At 47.6% G+C, this 9116-nt stretch overlaps 1 pseudogene; it reads right to left on the reverse strand.

The window, feature by feature from the left end:
- Positions 1-814: 814 nt before the first annotated feature.
- Positions 815-3886, reverse strand: LOC127618420 (DNA mismatch repair protein Mlh3-like; annotated as a pseudogene).
- Between the last annotated feature and the right edge of the window lie 5230 nt (positions 3887-9116).

Consider the following 9116-nt stretch of genomic DNA (forward strand, 5'->3'; position numbering starts at 1 on the left):
ATGAAAGCATCAACTATATGATTTATTTTTCTCCATATGTGGTAACACCTCTAAACACACAAGGGTGTGATCTGAGACTAAAATGTTTCCAACTGAGCAATCAACAACAGATGAAATGAAGGACTTAAATATATCTATACATTTTTTTCTTTAAATCTGTTCTATAGTAAATCTTATGGACTGATGAAAAAATGTATAGTCCCTCCCAGATGAGTTCAAAAGTCTCCAAATATCTGTAAGACCAAGATTTTTGCACATCCTGTGAAGCATTAATGTTGCTCTAGCGGCCTTTTGCTTAACTATGATCAAGGACTGAGTCCATCAAAACTCTCCACCCGATATTATATCATGAGGGGTGCCAGTGGTTTGCAGCATCCCTTCAAGATCTATAAAAAAGCCCTGATCATCAACGTTAGGTGCATAAATATTAGCCAAAATAAGACTTTGTCCCTGAATTTCACTTAAACAATAATGACTCTTCCTAACTTATCTTTAATCTGTTTGAGACATTTGAATTGTAGATGTTTACATATCAGTGTAATGACTCCGCTGCTTTTACTCGAGCCAGCACTTTAAAATAAAATGTAATTCTTTGACATATTGTCCTCCTAGAACAGTTATGGAATAGAGTGCATCGAATCTCACCGGTTTATGTCATAAAAAGTATTAAAATTAGCAAAGTGCGCAGAGCTCGCTGTTCAAACGTCCGATCCTCGCATGGCATCACCCGAAATGTTTTCTCTAGCACTCTTGATTGTGTCGTCCCCCCCTGCAATTAAAGAAAATGAAAGACCCCTGGATCATGTGATTGTGTTTACCTGTTAATCAACCAACACAAGAAGATTTCCTGCACAGGGATTCAATGTTTACAAATGCAAATGTTTAAAACAATATCACACAATTCAATGTATTTTTTTTTTTTTAGCTCAAGTTTAACACGGTACCTTCTTTTTCATTGCGTTCAGAGGTGTTATATTTATGTTGTATTTTCCTCTGTTGTATTTATCAAACAAGCAAGACACTTATCATCCACTTGATTGAAAAAAACCCCAGTTATTTCCACCCCAGAAAAAAGAAGCCCTAGCTTTGTGACCTTGTTATTATAAGTATCTAGACATACCAGTTCCTCAACACTCTACAAGATTGCAGGGTAAACTAGTAGGGGAAAAGAATGTTGTGGATTTTTACAGCAAGGCCTTCAGCTTGACCATTGGTCACATTCACGGCTATCTTTTCAGAAAGAATTGGAAAATAGTTCACAATTTTTCTAAAACTTACAACTCTCAGGGACAATTATACGATTTGTTTGAGTGAACAACTCTAGTCTTTTTACCTCTGGTGGTCATATGAACACTTGGTTAATCCTTTCTGAGAATAAAGTCGACAGACAATTGGGACCCTGGACATCCCCTTAGGAAGAGTGAGTATAGAAAGAAAATTAGTAAATCGGCTCCAAAAAAACATGAAGCCTGCCCTAATTTCAGTCTATAGCTGTACTCTCTGTACTGCTGTCTGTCTCGGAGTAAAAAGCTCTTTTTGCTCTTGGTTTGGGCAGAAAAGGAAGTACAATATCTGACTGAAATGCACAACACCTTTACTCAAATCCTATGAGCAAAGAAAAGATGATTATGATGTTGGTTATGGTAAAATGAGTTTGAAATATTTTGAAAAACCTAAGATAACAGGAAAAATTGACATAATTAGTGATTAAAACACTCCTTAATTAATTCTTTATACCTGCTTTTGAAACAACACTGACCGCCATGTTGGTAACATCTATTGTACATGGCATGTGAGTATCCTCCACTGGAGAATTATATTTGCCAAGATCCGTAACTTGGTTGATGTAATCAAGTTTTCCTAATGAACTGTCATAATGAGCCAGCCAATTGCTGGATGTTGGGATCACTTTACCAATATAATGGCTTTAATTTGTAGTTTGACCTTCATTTCCTGTGTTTTTTGACTGAGGATAATGCTGAGGATAATGTTAACCCAGCTTCATCACCAAAGCTCACACTTCCCCAAGAAGTCATATTTTTGTTAAAGTTTGAGTTTTCTGAAGTGGAAGAAAAGGGTTGAAGGTCCTTAGAAGGATCACTCACAACTGAATCAACAGTTCATGAGAAATTGAACAATATATCATCTTCTCTATCAGCACTAAGTGTATTCCGATTATGTCTGAAGGGACATTTTAAACAGGAACATTTGGCAGCCAATGATATTTAGTCTCCTTTGTTCCATTGTGAAGATTCAGCAGAACATTTCAAACTGGTATATACAAAAAGAGTAAATGGCCTGCTACTCAAAGGGCCTGTCTATGATGTTCTCTTGTTTCATGCAATCGGTTGTAACCAAATCATCTAAGCACAAAGTAGATTGAACTCAATTTTTGCAAACTATCCTGTTCCCCTATTTCATCCAGTATTGAAATCTTGCTCTTGCTTCCTGTCACTTTGTTGTTACTGGCGAGACTTTATTATTTATGTTAGTATAATTAGCTAACTTTTATCACATACAAGTATGTCATCACCTATGCGACTGTTATTCAATTCTGTAGCAGTTGATAAAGGAGTCTGAATAGAAAATCACCATCCTGAATGGCTTTCTCCAAATAACTTCAGTGTTTGTTGACACCTGCTCCAGCATTTGAACATCATCACACACTTCCATATAATTGGCATTATCCTTGTTCTCAGTCAGTGCTTCAAACCTCTTATGTCTTGTATTACTCCTTGTATCCTCAACATTTTTCTTGAGGTTTCTTACTACTGCAAGGGTCTTTGCCTTTTTTTAAAGGACTACTTGTTGGATTATCAAAACACTCCCCAAATTTTCAGTGTCATTCATGAAATACTCTGTCACCAAGTTTTCTTTAGCAAGGAATGATTTTACCCCTTCCTCAATGCTGATGAGGACACCATCCCAGTATTTGAATTCTAAAAGGTTTAGCAGGTTCTAGAGTAGTCATACTCAGAGTAGTGACATTTGATAATCAACACATAGACTGCTTGTAGATAAGTTCCACCACTTAGTTTAGGGCTTGATGTTAAAAGAGTCGAGGTTCAGGCTGTTTTTTGTCTAACTGCACTGCTCACTCTCTTCACGAGGCAGTTGAGCATTTTATAAATGTGTGTCTTCAGAAGAAGCCTCCCATTTGCAAACAGGAATTGCAAGCTGTTGTTGTAGTGACCATCACGACCAATATAGCCAGTAATTTCAAACTGCTCAGGAGTATAACTGACCTCTCCAAGCTTTTGGGCTCGACTCAACCCATGAATCTGAACAAACCTGTAATAGGTATTACTTGTTTTGGAGAGCTGCACCATCATAAGTGCCCAATTATTCTTTTTCACTGTAAATGACACAGATGGGTGAATTTGCGATATGGCTCTCTATGTCTCTCTGACAGATGTGCTCAGCTTCTAAAACAGTGCCAATGATCTTTCTTCTTACTGGCATGTCGTGGAAGAGGTTGTACACTGACATGTTTGTTCCCGCAGATGGACGAACAGTCTGTGCTTCAAACACATCTGTAAAGGGAATAAAAGGAAAGGAGGAGGCACGAACCAGCTTGACGATATAAATAATAGTTTAATAAAAAACTTAACCAAAAGACACAAACACACATGACGGTCAGCTGACCGTAAACTATCTCTCTCTCGTTGCACCACCTTCCGCAGTCGGCCTTTCTCCCTCTCGGAGGCTTAATTAGCCTGATTAGGGACCGGTGTGTATAATCACGACAAGGCCCCACCCTCCACCCTGTCACAACATCCAATCCACTTCCTTCATTAAAGGTTTTAACATGTGTTTTCACAGAGAGCGTAGTCCTAGAGGATATATCTACCCTTTCATCCTGGGACACTATAGGGGGTTGACACATCCTAAGAAAGTGTTTCACCGCTGTTCAGATGCACTTTGTATCGCATCATAAATGTTTTCCATCTGAAAGGACTAAATATTAAATGAAACAAATGACAATAAAATGCAGAGTAATCTCTTCAATAATCAAAATACTTTTTGAATGTAACTATTCCAATTACCAATTATTTAAATTGTAACTAGTGGAATACAGTTGCTTATATTTTGTATTTTAAATACATAATCCCGTTACATTTCATTACTCCCCAACCCTGCTCATTACAACTCAGATTTTATTTAATTTTTTTAAATAAAAGGAAGGGCAAGTGAAAATATATTTTTGTGGGAATCAATATTATGCCACAAATGCTGTTGATTGAGCTTAATTTGCACTGAACCCGGAATATTCCTTTAAGCAGAAGTGTAAATAATGACACACATGAAAAACTAGAGAGCATTCAAAATTATCGTTTAATGAATAATTAAACACGCTTAAATGAATAATTTAATAGCGTATGCCTTTTGACGGGTTTAAAGATGTCAGGTGTGACTAAATGAAGAGAAACAAATGAAGAAACGGGAACGTCTAGGTTACGTATGTAACCTCCGTTCCCCGATGGAGGGAACGAGACGTTGTGTCAGAGAAGCGACACTAGGGGTCTCTCTTGAGCGCCGATATCCACCTCTGATCTATGAAAAAAGGCCAATGAGAGTTGGCAACCAGTATTTGCATGTCCCGCCCCCGGACATACGGGTATTTAAGCGGCGCAAATACGGGAGTTCATTCAGGATTTTTCTGAGGAGCCAGAAATGGTCCGGCCACAACAGGGGCTCGGCTCAGCGACGTGGCAGGGGAGACACAACGTCTCGTTCCCTCCATCGGGGAACGGAGGTTACATACGTAACCTAGACGTTCCCCTTCTGTCGCTCTCTCCACGTTGTGTCAGAGAAGCGACACTAGGGGTCCACTTAAAAAGAGCCATGCGCTGAGCCGTGTACGTGATCTGCTGATACAGGAGCGAGCAGGTATTCCTACGTGCAGAACGACCAACTGTATCAGGCTGCACGTACCCTTCCCCAATGCCCCATTTAAGCCATCAGGATTCCTTATCGTTACCCTGGAGGGGGGAACAAGGTGACAGCCGCCAACATGGGAACGGGCCAGCCTGGTTGGGCCTCTTTTCTCTCTATGTTTCTCGCATAGAGCAACTACGGCCGGGGCCCTTACACGCATTGAAGGAAGGGGGTCTTAGCCCTTAGTAGGGCGGAGAAGACCCTGCGGAGGCCACACCTACCCGGGAGGGGAGGCAAATTTTGAGTGGCAAATACATTGCATGGCCTATACTTAGGTCTTATGTGGAACAGTAGTGCGGTGGTAGATCCAGCCTCGCAGAGGGGGGAAGCATACAGCACGGCACCCGAGGCAGCTGTAACTGCCTAAGGAAAACACGGTGTCAACTCTCGTGAGGGGACAGAACCGTGGTTTTACACACAGGGGGAGTCCGCACAGGAGGCCTTACCTGTGGGGCACCTATACCAGTACAGGGTAGCTAGTGGTACCCGCAGTGGTTTGGGTCGGCGAGTTCCTCCGCAGAACTGCGACCCACGAGGGATAGGGAGGAGTCAACCAGTGTCCCAAACCTGGGATCTCCTGGGAAGGCGCACTGTTTCCCCTGGTTAGGGGGAAGGGCGCTGGGTGCAAGCGATTCACCCGGTCAGATCGTGGACGTGCCACCGAGTTCTACGGGCTCGGTACCTGAGAGAACATGGGATGATACTGACTCAACTCGGAGATTGTAGAATCTCGCAAAAGTGTTAGGTATTGCCCAGCCCGCTGCTCTACAAATGTCTGCTAGGGTAGTGCCCCTAGCCAGTGCCCACGAGGACGCAACACTCCTGGTGGAGTGGGCTCGGACCCGCAAAGGGGGGGGGGCATGGCCTGGGTGTGATAAGCCAGGGAAATGGCGTCGACAACCCAGTGGGCGAGTCTCTGCTTGGAGACAGCATTTCCTTTCTGCTGTCCCCCAAAGCAGACGAAGAGCTGCTCAGAGCATCTGGTGCTCTGTGTGTGGTCCAGGTAAATACGTAAGGCACGTACTGGACACAGCAGTGAAAGGGCTGGGTCTGCCTCCTCCCGGGGCAGCGCTTGCAGGTTCACCACCTGATCCCTGAAGGGTGTGGTAGGAACCTTGGGCACGTAGCCCGGTCGTGGTCTTAGGATCACCGAACTCCAGGCAAGCGTCGCTAACAGAGAACGCATGCAGGTCCCCGACCCTCTTGATGGAAGCGAGCGCGATCAGCAGGGCGGTCTTGAGAGTGAGGGCCCTGAGTCCAACTGAGTCAAGCGGCTCGAAGGGGGGTCTCCGGAGTCCCATAAGGATGACCGAGAGATCCCAGGAGGGAAACAGGTTAGGCCGGGAGGGAGTCATCCTCCGGGCAACTTTTAGGAACCTGACGATTAAGTCGTGCTTACCAAGAGACTTGCCGTCTACCGTAGTCAGTGGTGGGCCGCGATAGCGCAACATACACCTTGAGGGTGGAGGGGACAGCCTCCTCTCCAGCCTCTCCTGAAGAAACACGAGCACTGACCTAACTGCACACTTCTGCGGGTCTTCGGCTCGGAAGAACACCAGTCCATGAACAGACGCCACTTCAGGGCGTAAAGATGCCTGGTCGAAGGGGCTCTGGCTTGGTTAATAGTGTCTACGACGGCCGAAGGTAGGCTGGCTAGATCCTCCGCGTCCCGTCCAGGGACCAGACGTGGAGATTCCAGAGGTCTGGATGCGGATGCCAGAGCGTGCCCCGCCCCTGAGAAAGAAGGTCCTTCCTCAGGGGAATTCGCCAGGGAGGGGCTGTCATGAGGAGCGTGAGATCCAAAAACCACGTCCGGTTGGGCCAGTAGGGGGCCACCAGAGTGACTTGCTCCTTGTCCTCCCTGACCTTGCATAGCACCTGTGCAAGAAGGCTCACTGGGGGAAAAGCGTACTTGCGCAGCCCCGCGGGCCAGCTGTGCGCCAGAGCATCTGTCCCAAGGGGAGCCTCTGTGAGGGCATACCAGAGCGGACAATGGGAGTTTTCCTGGGAGGCAAACAGGTCTACCTGGGCCTTGCCGAACCTGTCCCAAATCAGCTGGACCGATTGGGGGTGGAGCCTCCACTCTCCGCCGGGCAAGGTTTGTCTTGACAGTGCGTCCGCTATCACATTAAGGTTGCCGGGGATGTGAGTGGTGCGCAGTGACTCCAGTCGCTGCTGACTCCAAAGGAGGAGACAACGGGCGAGCTGTGACATGTGGAGGGAGCGTTCTCCGCCTTGGCGGTTTATGTAGGCCACCACCGTGGTGCTGTCTGTCCTGACTAGGACATGCTTGCCACGAATCAACGGAAGAAATTTCTTCAGGGCAAGAAAAACGGCCAGCAGCTCTAGGCAGTTGATGTGCCAGCGCAGCGGGCCTCGGTTCCACTGGCCTGCGGCTGCACGCCCGTTGCACACGGCACCCCAACCCAACTTGGAGGCATCGGTTGTAACCAGAACGCGACGGGACACCTGCTGCAAGGGTACTCCTGCCCGTAGAAAGCAGAGGTCTGTCCAGGGTTTGAAGGTTTGGAGGCAGGCAGTGGTAACTTCCACGCCGTGCGTGCCGTGGCGTCATGCTCGTCTCAGGACTCAAGTCTGGAGCCAATGCTGAAGTGGTCTGATATGCATCAACCCGAGTGGCGCGGCCGCCGCGGAGGATGCCATATGCCCCAGGAGCCGTTGGAAACGTTTCAGAGGGACCACGGTGCCTGGTTCGAAAGAAGCGAGGCATTCCAGCACTGACTGAGCACGCTCATTGGAGAGACGTGCTGTCATTGAGACTGAGTCTAACTCCAAACCGAGAAAAGAGATGCTCTGGACCGGGGTGAGCTTGCTCTTTCCCAGTTGACCTGAAACCCTAAACGGCCGAGGTGCTCGAGCACCTGGTCTCTGTGTGCGCGTAGTAATTCCTGCGAGGAAGCCAGAATGAGCCAATCGTCGAGGTAATTGAGTATGCGTATGCCCGCTCCTCGTATCGGGGCAAGAGCCGCCTCTGCGACCTTCATAAAGACGCGAGGGGACAGAGACAGGCCGAAGGGGAGGACCTTGTACTGATACGCCTGGCCGTCGAACGCGAACCGTAGAAAGGGTCAATGTCGAGGGCGAATTGAGACGTGGAAGTACGCGTCCTTCAGGTCTACCGCTGCGAACCAATCTAGATGCCGGACACCAGACAGAATTTGTTTCTGGGTAAGCATTTTGAACGGGAGTTTGGACAAGGTCCGATTGAGTTTGGACAAGGTCCGACTGAGTCTAACTCCAAACCGAGAAAAGAGATGCTCTGGGGTCGAATTGAGACGTGGAAGTACGCGTCCTTCAGGTCTACCGCTGCGAACCAATCTAGATGCCGGACGCCAGACAGAATTTGTTTCTGGGTAAGCATTTTGAACGGGAGTTTGGACAAGGTCCGATTGAAAACTCGCAGGTCCAAGATCGGTCGTATGCCGCCGCCTTTCTTGGGTACAACGGCAAGGGCTGTAGAAACCCTTCTTCGTTTCGGGTCGGAGGGACAGGCTCTATCGCGTCCTTGATTAGAAGGGAGGCGATTTCCTCGCGCAGGGAGTGGGCATGTTCGCCGTGCACTGCGGAGGAACGAACGCCCACGAAGGGGGGCGGAGACCTGGCAAACTGAATTGCGTAACTGAGTCGGATGGTCCGGTGCAGCCACCGTGACGAGCTGGGCAGTGAAAGCCATGCCTCTAAGCTCCGTGCTAGGGGCACCAAGGGGACGAGTATTTTGGACGTACCCAGCGGGGCTTCGCAGCGGTGCGGAACAGGTAACGCGGCGTCGGGAGGCGCTGTGGCGTCCCGAGGCTCTGGTGCTGAGAATAAACTCAAAGCACTTACCTTGTTCTGCGCACCCAGCAGGGGGCGGGTTCGTGACTGAGGAGGAGGTCTGATGCTGGCGTCCTCTGGACTCGTTTGAACCGGCCGGCCGGGGAACAGTCATGGGGCTGAGGGTGGAAGCACCGCATCCTGGGCGCCGAGACTGTTGAGGCCTGAAAGCAAGGTGCCGTGAGAACGGCATTTGCGGGCCATGTGACCCAGAGGTAAAGGAAATAGCTCTTTTATTGAGAATTTGGGTGTGCGGCAAATGAAAAAACAAAAGATTCTCCTCCCGGCCCTCCACCGGGGGACGGAGCGGTCTTACCATCTCCGGAGCTAAATTCTCGTCCTCT

Source organism: Xyrauchen texanus, chromosome 25 (assembly GCF_025860055.1).
Source record: "Xyrauchen texanus isolate HMW12.3.18 chromosome 25, RBS_HiC_50CHRs, whole genome shotgun sequence".
Classification (NCBI taxonomy): domain Eukaryota; kingdom Metazoa; phylum Chordata; class Actinopteri; order Cypriniformes; family Catostomidae; genus Xyrauchen; species Xyrauchen texanus.